The sequence below is a fragment of the Triticum urartu genome, chromosome 2A (genome assembly GCF_056163025.1).
Source record: "Triticum urartu cultivar PI428250 chromosome 2A, HENAU_Tu73, whole genome shotgun sequence".
Taxonomy (NCBI): Eukaryota; Viridiplantae; Streptophyta; class Magnoliopsida; order Poales; family Poaceae; genus Triticum; species Triticum urartu.
In genome coordinates, this window is record NC_141874.1 from 117,674,413 (window position 1) to 117,687,860 (window position 13,448).

Genomic DNA, 13,448 nt, shown 5'->3' on the forward strand with positions numbered 1-13,448 from the left:
AATATATTACTAAATATTATAAATAGCGAGTGTGGAATAATGATGGATCACTGTGCGGAATTGTCCTAGGCAATTGTTAACAAGACCGATAGTCATCATCGCAATTTCATATGAGGGAGAGGCATGAGCTAACATACTTTCCCTTCTTGGATCATAAGCACTTATGATTGGAACTCAAGCAAGCATCATCAACTACTAAAGATCGTTAAGGTAAAACCCAACCATAGCATTAACATATCAAGTCCCCTTTATCCCATACACAACAACCCCCTTACTCGGGTTTATGCTTCTGTCACTCAAGCAACCCACTATAAGTGAATCATGAACGTATTGCAACACCCTACAGCGGGAATCCCTCACGCTTCCGCGACACAGAGGGCACAATAGGACAGAACCAAAATAAAACATACAACTCGTACCAATCTAGATCATCAATCAACCCAAGGACAAAGGACATGTACTCAAAACATCATAGGATGGCAACACATCATTGGATCATAATATGTGGCATAAAGCACCATGTTCAAGTAGGGATTACAGCGGGGTGCGGGAGAGTGGACCATGTAAAAGAGATGAGGATGATGATGATGATGGTGATGTTGACGAAGACGATCACCGCGGCGATTATTCCCCTTTCGATGGCACTCCGGCGCCACCGAGAGAGATGAGGAGAGGTTCTCCCCCTTGTGCTTCCTCCTCCATGGCCTCCCCCTGGATGGGGAGAGGTTCTCCCTCTAGTCCTTGGCCTTCATGACGATGATGGCCCCTCCGGGATCCTCCTCCATGCCCTCCGGTGATGATGGCCCCCTCCGGCAGGGTGCCAGAGAGGGCCTAGATTGATTTCTTGTGGCTACAAAGGCTTGTGGCGGCGGAACTTCCGATCTAGGTTATTTTCTGGAGGTTTCTGTATTTATAGGAATTTTTGGCGCCGGTTTCACGTGAGGGGGTCTCCGAGTCGTCCACGAGACAGGGGCCCACGCCCAGGGGGTAGGGCGCGCCCCCACCCTCGTGGACGGCTCGGGACTCTTCTGGCCCAACTCTTTTACTCTGGGGGCTTCTTTTGGTCCATAAAAAATCCACAAAAATTGGTAGGTCATTTGGACTCCTTTTGGTATTCCTTTTCTGTAAAACTCAAGAACAAGGAAAAAACATAAACTAGTACCAGGCTCTAGGTTAATAGGTTAGTCCCAAAAATCATATAAAATATCATATAAATGCATATAAAACATCCTAGATGGATAATATAAAGCATGAATACTTCATAAATTATAGATACGTTGGAGACGTATCAACATCCCCAAGCTTAATTCCTGCTCGTCCTCGAGTAGGTAAATGATAAAAGAAATAACTTATGAAGTTAAAATGCTAGCAAGTGCACAAGTTTGATCAATGATAATTTCAATCACATTTTTCTAGGATCATTATATGTCATAATAGTAGCTCATCTCATAAAACTTCTCATGATCAAGTAACAAGCTATTCACATGTTAAAGTATAGATCATAAACTTTCTTGAAAACTAACAAACCGTGCTCTTAGTCATCAAACAATTGCAATTCATCTTATTTTCGGGAAGGGTCTATGTAAGAGCTTTGATTCAGCAAACTCCACATACTCAACTATCATTTAATCTTTCATAATTGCTAACACTCATGTGATATTTATGGGTTCAAAGTTTTAATCAGACATAGAGAAAGATAGGGGCTTATAGTTTCGCCTCCCAACCTTTTACCTCAATGGTAATGTCAACAATAATAATTTATGAAAACCTACATCCAAGTGATACATATATATATATATATATATATATATATATATATATATATATATATATATCCGTATCGCTCCAATAGAAAGTGCGTGCCAAAGGAAAAAGTGTAAAAAGGGAAAGGTGATGATCACCATGACTCTTGTATAAGGGTAGAAGATAAAAGTAAAAGATAGGCCCTTCGTAGAGGGAAGCAGAGGTTGTCATGTGCTTTTATGGTTGGATGCACAAAATCTTAATGCAAAAGAACGTCACTTTATATTGCCACTTGTGATAGGGACCTTTATTATGCAGTCCGTCGCTTTTATTGCTTCTATATCACAAGATTGTATAAAGCTTATTTTCTCCACACTAATACATCACACATATTTAGAGAGCAATTTTTATTGCCTGCAACATGACAACTTACTTGAAGGATCTTACTCAATCCATAGGTAGGTATGGTGGACTCATGGCAAAACTGGGTTTAAGGGTATTTGGAAGCACAAGTAGTATCTCTACTTGGTGCAAAGAATGTGGCTAGCATGAGGGGGAAAGGCAAGCTCAACATATTGGGTGATCCAAGACAATATAACGTTTCAGATATAGGAAAACATAACCCATTAAGTTGTCTTCCTTGTCCAACATCAACTTTTTAGCATGTAATATTTTAATGAGTGATCACAATTGCAAAAGATGTCCAAGATAGTATATTTATATGTGAAATCTCTCTTCCTTCAATATTCTTTCATGAATTGTTCATGTGACTAATTCTGCGTTTGCTAACTTTCAATAGGTTTACTACCTATACTTATTATGTGTGAAGCCATTACTCCCCATGTTATAAGCATATGAAACGTATATAATTTCAGATTTATGATATTCAAATCATTCAACCATTTACTCATAGAATATATGTGAAGCACGTGAGTAAATGACAAACTACTCCAAAAATATATAAGTGGAGAACACTGAGTAGTCAAATAATTAACTAGCCATGAGAGGATTCTTTTTCATTAAAGATTTTAGATCCAATTATTTTATTCAAACAGCAAGTAAATTTGAAAATATGCTCCAAGCAAAACACATATCATGTGACGAATAAAAATATAGCTCCGAGTAAGGTATACCCATAGTTTTGAAGACGAAAGAGGGGATGCCTTCCGGGGCATCCCCAAGCTTAGGCGCTTGAGTATTCCTTGAATATTACCTTGGGGTGCCTTGGGCATCCCCAAGCTTAGGGTCTTTCCACTCCTTATTCTCCTCATATCCATATCTCACCCAAAGCTTGAAAACTTCAACCACACAAAACTTAAAGGAACTTCGTGAGATAGGTTAGTATGATAAAGAGTAAACCATTCACTTTGGTACTGTTAAAGACAAGGTTCATAATTGTCCTCACACAATTCCTACTGTACCATATCATTTCTACAATTTATATTGAGAAATACAAGCCATAGAAAATGGAAAACAAGCAAACTATGAAATGAAAACAGAATCTGTCAGAAACAGAACAGTCTGTAATGATCTGAAAAGAAACCATACTTCTGCTACTCAAAAAATTATGAAATAAATTGGTGGACGTGAGGAATTTGTCTATTAATCTTCTTCAAGAATAATCAACACCAAAGCACTCTTATGTAAGAAATGGCAGCTAAAATCGTGAGCGCAAATTTTCTGTTTTTTACAGCAAGATCACAATAACTTTCACCCAAGTCTTCCCAAAGTTCTTACTTGGCACTTTATTGAAACAAAAGCTATAAAACATGATTACTACAGTAGTTTAATTATGTAAACAAACAAAAACAGTAAGGGTAAATACTGGGTTGTCTCGCAACGAACGCTTTTCTTTAATGCCTTTTAGCTAGGCATGATGATTTCAATGATGCTCGCATAAAAGATAAGAATTGAAACATAAAGAGAGCATCATGAATAATATGACTAGAAGATTTAAACCTAACCCAATTACTATGCCTAGGGATTTTGTGAGCACACAATTTATAGGAACAAGGATCAACTAGCATAGGAAGGAAAAACTAGTATAACTTCAAAACTTTAAGCATATAGAGAGGAAACTTGATATTATTGCAACTCCCACAAACATGTATTCCTCCATCATATTAATTTTCAGTAGCATCATGAATGAGTTCAACAATATAACCATCACATAAAGCATTCTTTTCATGATCTACGAGCATAGAAATTTTACTACTCTCCACATAAGCAAAATTCTTCTCATTCGAAATAGTGGAATCATTACTAACCAAAAGATATAAGTGAAGTTTATGGAGCATTCTACAATTAATATAGACTAACCAATATCCAAGCTCAAAATATATAAGTGAAGCACACGAAGCATTCTATAAAACGATACTCAAAAGATTTAAGTGAAGCACTAAGGGCAATTCTATAAGATCATACTTAAAACATATATGTGAAGCACATGAAGAATTCTATAAATCAATGAAGGGCTATCTCATACTAGCATGGTTCTTAAAGAAAAATAAAAACACAAAGGACACAAATCATGTGGACAAAAAAAACGAGGTATACTGATATTTGTTGAAGAAGAAAGATGGGATGCCAACTGGGGCATCCCAAGCTTAGTTGCTTGAGTATACTTGGAATATTTACTTGGGGTGCCTTGGGCATCCCCAATCTTGAACTATTGCCTCTCTTTATTCTTCTCATATTGATAGCTCCTCGATCTTCAAACACTTCATCCACACAAAACTTCAACAAAAACTTTGTGAGATCCGTTAGTATAATAAAGCAAATCACTACCTTTAGGTACTGTTGCAAACTCATTCCAATTTCATGTTAGAACTATATCTACTGTAACTTCACCATGGTTCATACACCCCGATACTATCCATAGATTCATCAAAATAGGCGATCAATACATAGAAAACAGAACCTGTCAAAAACAGGACAGTCTGTAGTAATCTGGAAGTTTAGTAACTTCTGTAACTCCAAAAAATTCTAAAAATGTATGAAAATTTTAAAAAATTGTACAGAAGTAATTTTCAAAAAGTTTCAGACCTTTTTGACTTTCTAGTAAAAAACGTAAAATCACGCGCTATAGCCAAAGTTTCTGTTTTTGTACTGTACATAGTAAACAAGCAATCTAATCATCCTAAAACCAAGGCTTGGCACATTATTTTTACAATACAATGGATATATACAAGGGGGTAATTATTTTCAGAGAATCTTCAATGAATTTTTTTACATTGTTTCCATGAGCATGGACGCAAGTGCTCAAGGTCGACCTCATTTCTTCAATGCATAATCTTCCAATCACTTCTCTTATTGAAAAACTTTTTAGGCATGAGAGGCAAGTAATTTTTTTGTATTTTCATTCTTAATTTTTTTTGTAATGTTTCACCCACAACTAAACCGAAACAGAAAGGAAAAAAATATACTTAGTGAAGAAAGCAAACAAGAACACACGAGAATATCAACCCCACGCTATTGCTCCCCGGCAACGACGCCAGAAAAGAGCTTGATAATCGCCAAGTGCAGGGAATCATCATAGCAATTCCCAATGGTGGAAGTGATAAGTATGGAGTGTCTAACCCACAAGGAGCTAAAGTTAAGATCAATATTCTCTCAAGCCCTATCTACCACTGACACGACTATACGTAGACCGAACATTTGCTTCCAACTAGAAACGAGAAATAAAACTACGTTGTGGGTATGAAGAGGATAATTTTGCATGATATCGGAGAGATAAAACATAAAAGTAGGGGCTGTTATCATAAAGTTAGAATATATTACTAAATATTATAAATAGCGAGTGTGGAATAATGTTGGATCGGTGTGCGGAATTGTCCTAGGCAATTGTTAACAAGATCGATAGTCGTCATTGCAATTTCATATGAGGGAGAGGCATAAGCTAACATACTTTCTCTTCTTGGATAATATTCACTTATGATTGGAACTCTAGCAAGCATCTGCAACTACTAAAGATCATTAAGGTAAAACCCAACCATAGCATTAACATATCAAGTCCCCTTTATCCCATACGCAACAACCCCCTTACTCGGGTTTATGCTTCTGTAACTCAAGCAACCCACTATAAGTGAATCATGAACGTATTGCAACACCCTACAGCGGGAATCCCTCACGCTTCCGTGACACAGAGGGCACAATAGGACAGAACCAAAATAAAACATACAACTCGTACCAATCTAGATCATCAATCAACCCAAGGACAAAGGATATCTACTCAAAACATCATAGGATGGCAACACATCATTGGATCATAATATGTGGCATAAAGCACCATGTTCAAGTAGGGACTACAGCAGGGTGCGGGAGAGTGGACCGTTTAAAAGATATGGGGATGATGATAATGATGGTGATGTTGATGAAGACGATCACCGCGGTGATGATTCCCCTCCCGATGGCACTCCGGCGCCACCGAGGGAGAGGAGGAGAGGTTCTCCCGCTTGTGCTTCCTCATCCATGGCCTCCCCTCTGGATGGGGAGAGGTTCTCCCTCTGGTCCTTGGCCTTCATGACGATGATGGCCCCTCTGGGATCCTCCCCCATGCCCTCTTGTGATGATGGCCCCCTCCGGCAGGGTGCCATAGAGGGCCTAGATTGATTTCTCATGGCTACAGAGGCTTGCGGCAGTGGAACTTCTGATCTAGGTTATTTTCTGGAGGTTCTGTATTTATAGGAATTTTTGGCGTCGATTTCACGTCAGGGGGGTCTCCGAGTCATCCACAAGATAGGGGCCCTCGCCCAGGGGGGTAGGGTGCGCCCCCAACGCTCTTGGATGTCTCGGGACACTTCCGGCCCAACTCTTTTACTCTGGGGCTTCTTTTGGTCCATAAAAAATCCTCAAAAATTGGCAAGTCAATTGGACTCCGTTTGCTATTCCTTTTCTGTAAAACTCAAAAACATGGAAAAACAGAAATTGGCACTGGGCTCTAGGGTAATAGGTTAGTCCCAAAAATCATATAAAATAGCATATAGATGCATATAAAACATCCTAGATGGATATTATAATAGCATGAATACTTCATAAATTATAGATACATTGGAGACGTATCAGTGGCGCACATCTGGTTCTCCTAACGACGAATGTGTTGGTTCAACTCCTGGATGTAGGCTGTAATGGACTTGTCCTTCCTGGTGCAAATCATCTCCCCTTGCTCATCTCGGTGTCCACATATCTGGTAGATAGTGTCCTTAAGATGCTTGTGCTAAACTTCGCCGATGCATCCCATGGCGATGTAAGCTGCCATGCTCTTTCCTAGACTCTAGGTTGCTGCATCAAAGGAAAACTCTATGGGCTCAGTAACTAGTGTGAACGTCCTTCCTGGAACATGTACTTGAATTGTCCAGCGCTCCTCTTCCGGTAGAGTGGCGGTGTAGGGCCCGGTGAAGCTTGGTATTCCAATGCTCAGGTACTTAGTGGCCTCCTTCAAGTGTTGTCCAAAAGGGGTGTTTTCATCCGGTTGAGCAAACATGTTCCTTGGGTCCGTCATCTATAGAGTGGAAAGTGGAGAAGAGTCAGAAATGAGTAGAGAAGAGTGTCCTATGGCTCATATTAGTGGTCGCGTCCTACGGTCAGCGTGTTCTCTGATACAATCCTGTAGCGATCTGACCTCAAACGGTCAAATCTCTGTGTATAAGTGTCATACCTGGATCGATAATGCTGACACACACATTACTCGAGGATTTATAACAAAGTACAATCACACACTTATTATATCGAAAGTCTCAAAGAGAGTACTTATTACAATAATATAGCTGAAGGCCATCTAAATAAGATAACTGCGGAAGCTTCGAAGGTAAATGAGTCCATCAACTCCAACGGCATAGCTAAGTGCACGAAAATGACCTAGCGCACCTTAATCTTCGTCTGAAAACTCTGCAACATAATACGTTGCAGCCTGTGTAGGTCAGCACACGGATTATGCTGGCAAAATAACACAATAGAGCAATGAACTTGAAACAACTATAACTATATGCATATTTGGCTGGTGGAGTCTCTACGGTTATTTTTGCAGAAAGCTAGTTTTTTCCTACTACAAAGGAATATATTTTATTTTAACTACAAAGTTTGTTGAAAACATTGAGAAGGTTCCTCCAACTCAATCCCAAATTAATAATCATCAGCCCAACAAATTAATTAATTAGAGTGATGAGATCAAATCAATAATTCAAATACCAGATACTCAAGATGTCCATAACCGGGGACCCATCTAACCATGATTAGTTTATACACTCCACAGAGGTTTGCGCACTTTTCCCCAGAAGACTCGATCTCCTCCGTTGTATTTATCGCACTACATGGTGTTAGAGAAACGGATGACCGAGACACAGTCTTTCAGAAGCATTTACTCTTTACTCTGGATAGACAGTACCACCTACATCCCCTACATCTTCTAGCCTACCACTGAAAGAGGTCACACAACTTACTCAACTATGCCAGAGCCCATAATGGCTTGTGGCTACACACGGCAGTTTCTAGCATGAATAAATTTTATGATCCCTTTGAGCCTGGGTGGCCTTCCATAGGATGATCGCACAGGTACTCCGGGATATCCCAGGATAACGCTAGATTGCTCCAGGTGCCCAGACAACCACTGGGTGCTCCAGGGTGCCTCAACCAATGCACCTAGATATGTATTAAAGTAGCCACCTTAAGTTTAACCATTAGTTAAAACTCTCTGATCTGTCATGGATCTCTCAAACCCAAACCACGTCTACGAGCATAGCATAGCAATAATAGCATAACATAGAAGTAACTCCTAGGGTTTGAAATAAAGACGATAGGTTCTACCTCGTCAACTACTTCCCGAATACCCACATGTTAAACAGTTCCTACTCATGCAATGTTTGGGGATTGAAACTAATGCATAAAAACTGGGTAACAATGGGTATGATCAAAGTGTTACTTGCCTTGCTGATGATCTGAAAACCCTAGTGACTCGTAGTAGCACGCTTCGCACTCCGGAAAACTCTATCGTGAACAACCTATAGCATACAAAAGCACTCCAGCATAAGATGCAAGGGTAAAACTCAAATGAAAATAGCCAAACTAAAAGTTCAACTAAAGAGATTTGCAAAGAGAATCAATCGAATCGGAGCAATGAAACTCAAACTACGATCAAAAGAAGTTTGAATTCAAAACTTCTACAAACCAAATTTTAATTTGTCAAAACCATGTTCAAGTTGATTATCTGGAAAGAGGGGAACAAGACGAAGATTTTGGCGTTGGTTTCACTGGAGTTGGGCGAACGAGCAAAAAAAAGTTGCGAGGGTTTGAATATCAGGGACTAATCTGTGATAAAAGTATTCGCGAATAGGTCCCTGGCTGAAAATAAAATAAAAAGAAAAACCTAACGAAAGAACGTTCGCTATGAAAACCTAACTAACAAATGCATTTGTTAAAAACGAACTATCCCGAGAACGTTCGCTAACTAGCGAACCCTAAAAAACCAATCTAAAACCGTTGAACCGAAAAAGATAAACTGACGAAACCTAAAAAAACCGATCTAGGGTTTTACCTAAAAACTGACGAAAACCAGTGGGGGAGGCGGCGGTTTCGGGTGAGGCGGCGGCTCCGGTGGACAGCGGTGCGGGGTTGCGGGCAGCGGCACGGCATCGGGCGGGGCAGAGGGCGGTGCGGGCAGCCACACAAGGCGGCGCAGCAGCGGCGGCAGCAGCTTGCGGTGGAGGCGGCGGTGGTGAGGAGAGAGAGGGGGTCCGGCTTTAAAGGGGGGCGGGGCAACGGCTGCCTTGGGTGAGGGGGTGGCATGATGGGAGCCTGGCTCGGACTCCCTCGGCGTCTGTGCGGCGGCGGGAAACCTCCCGCCCGGGTGGAAGGCAGCGGCGCGGCCTGGTGGGCCGGCTAGGCCTTCGGCCCGGTCGGTCCGAAACTTTTTTAAAACAAATAAACTTTTCCCAAAAGAAAAATCCTAATAAAATATAAAACAATTCTAAAAATACTAGAAACAATTTTCACGGCCGTCTAAGTCTAATATTTAGAACAAGGTGAACATTTTTCTAGCCTAAAAATGCAATTTTTCAAAAATGCATATTTTTCTAATTCAAATAAAATAGCAAATAAATCCAAATAAAATTTTAATTTGATTTTAAAATTTCTTCTCGAATATTGCTCTCTTTTGAAGAAGTCATGTTATCTTCTCTCTTTTATTTTTAATATTGGAAATAATTGAGAGAAAAATATTAAAATCAAATTTGATCCTCTTTTCAAATTTGAGAAAATTCAAATATGAAAATATGTGAAACCTCCAACTCTCTCCTTGGGTCCTTGAGTTGCTTAAGATTTCTAGGATCACAACCAAAATGCAAATAAAATATGGAATGCATATGATGACCTATGTGTAACATTCCAAATTGAAAATTGGGATGTTACAAACCTACCCCCCTTAAGATGAATCTCGCCCTCGAGATTCGGGTTGGCTAGAAAATAGGTGTGGGTGGTCTTTCCATAGGTATTCTTCTCGCTCCTAGGTGGCTTCATCATCGGTATGGTGGCTCCACTGAACTTTGCAGAACTTGATAACCTTGCTGCGGGTAACTCAGGTGGCAAACTCAAGAATCTTGACGGGTTTCTCCTCGCAGGTTAGATCACTATCCAATTTTACTGCCTCTAGGGGCACTGTATCTCTTAGAGGAATATCGGCTATCTCAGCAGGGCACTTCTTCAACTGGGAAACATGAAACACATCATGTACTCCTGACAATCCTTCGGGTAGCTCCAACTTGTAGGCAACCTCTACCATACGCTCCAAAACTCGGTACGGTCCTACAAATCTCAGGGCTAACTTCCCCTTAAGTCCAAATCATTTCACTCCTCGTAGTAGTGACACACGAAGATATGCTCGGCCTCCAATTTCATAAACTACCTCCTTGCATTTTGTATCGGTGTAACTCTTCTGCCTGGACTGAGCTACCTTCAGTCTATCACGAATCAACTTAACCTTCTCTTCAGACTCTTTGATCAAATCTGGTCTGAACAACTGACGGTCTCCTACTTCATCCCACATCAACGGTGTCCTGCACCTTCTCCCATACAAAGCTTCGAAAGGGGCCATCTTCAAACTAGCCAGATAATTGTTGTTGTAGGAGAACTCCATATAAGGCAAGTTTTCATCCCAACTAGATCCATAATCTAGCGCACAAGCTCTCAACATGTCCTCCAGAATCTGGTTGACTCTCTCGGTTTGTCCATCTGTCTACGGATGAAAGGCTGTACTGAACTCTAGCCTGGTACCCAAAATCTGGTGTAGTTGATTCCAAAACTTCGAGGTAAACCGTGTCCCTCTATCTTATGCGATGGTCCTCGGAACTCCATGCAGACATATGATCCTTGTCATGTATATCTTGGCCAACTTCGCACTTGTATACATGGTTTTCACCGGGATAAAGTGAGCTACCTTGGTCAAGCGATCAACTACTACCCAGATAGAACCATATCCCGATCATGTCCTGGGTAATCCGGTGATGAATTCCAAGCCAAGCTTGTCCCACTTCCATTCGGGTATCGGCATAGGCCGTAGTAATCCCGGTGGCTTCTGGTGTTCTGCCTTCACTCTCTGACATACATCACATACTGCTACATACTCGGCGATATCCTTCTTCATACCTGTCCACCAAAAACGTTCCTTAAAATCCAAATACATCTTGGTGTTTCCGGGGTGAATAGAGTATGGCGAGTCGTGAGCCTCCTGAAGTATTAACTTCCTGATCTCTGGGTCATTAGGCACATAAACACGATCCTCAAACCATAAAGTTCCATCCTCATCCTCATGAAAACCTTTGGCCTTGCCTTCGCTCATTTTCTCCTTTATCTCAACAATTTCCTTAGCATCCTTCTGAGCTTCTCGAATCTTTCCCAATAATGTAGATTGAACCTCCATTGTTGCAACAAAACCTCTTGGAACTATCTCCAAACGAAGTTCCTTGAGATCGTTGACTAACTCCTGCGGCAATCCTCCGCTTACAAGGGTATTGACATAACTCTTGCGGCTCAAAGCATCTGCTACGACATTGGCCTTTCCTGGATGATAATGCAGCTTCATATCATAATCCTTTATGAGCTCCAACCATCTCCTCTTCCTAAGATTCAACTCCTTCTGTGTGAAGATATACTTTAAACTCTTATGGTCTGTATATACATGACAAAGGTTTCCAATAAGAAAATGTCTCCAGGTCTTGGGCGCATGCACTACGGCTGCTAACTCCAACTCAAGCGTGGCATAGTTCAACTCATGAGGTCGAAGCTGACGTGAGGCATATGAAACAACTCTTTTGTCTTGCATAATTACACCTCCAAGTCCTAGGAGAGAAGTGTCGCAATATACTTGGAAATCCTTGAGTATATCCGGAAGAATCAGCACTAGGGCTGTAACCAAACGTTTCTTCAACTCTTGAAAACTGGCTTCACAATCTTCGGTCCATTTAAACTTGGTGTCCTTCTTCAACAACTCTGTCATGGGTTTCACAATCTTGGAAAAATTCTCAATGAACCTCCTGTAATATCCTGCGAGTCCCAGAAAACTGCGGATCTCTCCCATTGAGGTGGGTGCCAACCACTCAGTGACGGACTGAACCTTGGTAGGGCCTACTGTTATACCTTCTCCTGATATAACATGTCCAAGAAATCCAACTTCCTTCAACCAAAACTCACACTGGTCTGCATCGGTCCTAAACAAACGGTTTTTAACCCCTTTCTGCGACGGCATATGGAACCATCTCCAAGTGAGTGTGGGTGATAGGGGGTCCTTCCCACACGACCCAGAAACCGTCGCGGAAAGGGAGCCTTGATGCATACAGTTGTCCCAGTATAACTGTTTCCGATATCACGAATATCCCAAACGCTTCATCCTTGCCACTCGTTTGTGCTCGCATTGCCATCGCAGTCGGAGTTTTGTGGTTCTGCCTAAAACCAGGCAGATTCCAGGCACGGCAGTTTTCTAGGAAGATTCTAGGCACGGGAGATTTATGATACCGAGCACATCATAAACAGTTCATGATTATAAACCATGTACAATAGGTAGACAGTCACACACATTTAGTTTTCCCGCACCGTATGTGATAGTGTCTGATATCACACACGCTTTGCAAATAGCAACTGTGTGCATGCTTGCACACGTTTCCTCTCGGTGAACCATCTCAGATTATGGTGTATATCGCAAACGTTTCTGTTTTACCAATCGTGTGTGCCATAATGACCTACACAACGTAATTTCGCCCTAATTTAATTGCTGCTATTTAAAATTTTACCTAATTTAAACTTGAAAGTAGGCTATAGCTTTATTCATATCCATTAGGTTCAAACAACCAATGCATTATTCGAATCACAGCTACATATGTTTAAGAATTACCGAAGCACCAAATAAAGAATGATGTACCAGGGCTCTATACTTGTACTATTACAGATGGTAAAGAAAGAGGCAACATATATTCCAGTTGCTGAACAAGGTGAAGCGGAATGGCCCTATTGTGCTCTCCTGGATGCAGAAGCATTGCAGGACTCTAGTCCAATCCCTTGTGATGGCCGGCCGCCAATCATGTAGTTTGAGAGGTAATCTTGAGTAAACTGCTTCAGGATCCACTTCAAAAGATAAAAGATTCAGATATTGTCATCTAACACAACTCATTACGGGCAGTAAAAAGAAGGCTACAGGGTTCTTACTTACCATCCTGCAGTTCACT